Genomic DNA, 1967 nt, shown 5'->3' with positions numbered 1-1967 from the left:
ATCTAATCATTATAAGAAAAAATGAAAAACATTTTGTTACTCAATCTACTTAAATTTCTCCCATAATTAATTCTTTTACATTGAAATACCTAAACCCAAATAGGGAAAGTCGAACCACCACTTCAAATACACCATATAAAAAAATTTGGAGATGATTTTGGCCTCCTCTTGGTTTGACTGAGTCAAGTTCAAGCTTTTTAGCTTCCTCTTTGTTTGACTAGGAGTCAAGTTCAAAGAAATTTGTTACTCAATCTACTTAAGTTTCACTTAAAAATTACTTTTCTACGTTAAACTGCCTAATCCCAAATAGGTAAAGTCAAACCCGCAGTTCAAATACATCATATGAAAAAATTTTGGAAAATTATTCTTTTACATTAAACTGCCTAAACCCAAATACGTCAAGTCGAACCCGTAGTTCAAATACACTGTAACGTTTCAGATTTTAACATTTTGGTGTGGTTGATTGACCGTGGGTGCACAAATCACATGACATATGACAAGGAGTTGTTTTAGAAGTTAAGTGACACTGTAGTCAAGAGAGTGAAGATTGGCAATGGTGAACACTTGGAAGTCAAGGGAAAAGGCACAGTAATTATAACAAGCTATGAAGGTATAAAATTTATTCTAGATGTTTTATTTGTACCTAAAATTGATCAAAATCTGTTAAGCGTTGGTCAGTTACTTGATAAAGGCTATAAAGTGTTGTTTGAGAATAACCCGTGCTTGATCAAAGATGCTAGTAGCAAAGACTTGTTCAATGTCAAAATGAAAGGAAAAAACTTTGCTCTAAATCCGACGGCCTTTATATCCAGAGTTAGTGCCACTAAGATTTGGCACAAAAGACTTAGACACTTTCATCATCAAGGTTTGCTTCAGGAGAAGTCAAAGAAGCTGGTAGAAGGACTCGCTGACATTGATGATGACATGTCTCCTTGTCGTGCTTGTAATTTTGGGAAGCAACATAGGCAACCCTTTCCTAAACAGGCTTGGAGAGCCTAAAAAAAACTGCAGCTGGTTCATACTAATCTTTGTTGTCTTCAGCGAACCCCATCATTAAATGGTAATCTTTATTACATTGTTTTTATTGAGGAACTAACAAGAATGTGTTGGATTTTCTTGCTGAAGCAAGAGTCAGAAGTTGCGGGTGTATTTTGGAAATTCAAAGCCAAAGTTGAGAATGAAAGTGCATGCTTAATTCAGATTATAAGATCAGATAATAGCGAGGAATACACTTTAGAAACTTTTAACAGGTTTTGTGAAGAGGTTGGAATTGAAAATCAATTGACAGCACCATACACTCCTCAACAAAATGACGTGAGTGAAAGGAGGAATAGATTCATAATGGAGATGACGAGATGCATGCTTCATAACAAGGATCTTCCAAAACATTTTTTGGGAAAAGCAGCAAACGCTGTTGTGTGCTTGCAAAGTCGAATTTCAACAAAAGATGTGAAGGACCTGACAACATTTGAAGTTTGATATGGGTACAAACCTTCTTTAAAGTTTCTTAGAGTATTTGGGTGTCTTTGCTTCACTTACATTCCACAGGTCAAGCGTGATAAGCTTGACAAAAAGGCAGAAGCTGGCAGCTTTGTTAGTTTTTTTGCTGCCAAAACGAAAAGATATTATGCTGCATTTATTGTCACTGGAAAAGGTACGATTTCTAGCAAGGAAATTATACCTTAATGGAAAAGTCATAAAGACCTTTTATATTCCCATATACAACTCTCCTCCTTCCTTGGAAACAACTTTTGCTCTCCAAACGTTTAGGGTTTTCAAGGGTGTCTGAGAGTACGGAAAAATCGAGAGGGTTAGCCAGGAAAAACGTGTGAGGTGGTTCGCTGGATTTTCTTCGGTGAGTGGCCGGAGGGAGAAGCGACCGAGGCTTTCGGTGTTGAATATCGTTGCGCGTCAGTCGGAATAGGCGAGGGGTGTCGTCGCATCGTCGGAATCGGGGTTGTGACGTC

Source organism: Cucurbita pepo, chromosome LG20, assembly GCF_002806865.2.
Source record: "Cucurbita pepo subsp. pepo cultivar mu-cu-16 chromosome LG20, ASM280686v2, whole genome shotgun sequence".
NCBI classification, from domain to species: Eukaryota; Viridiplantae; Streptophyta; class Magnoliopsida; order Cucurbitales; family Cucurbitaceae; genus Cucurbita; species Cucurbita pepo.
Note: the sequence above shows the minus strand (reverse complement) of the source record.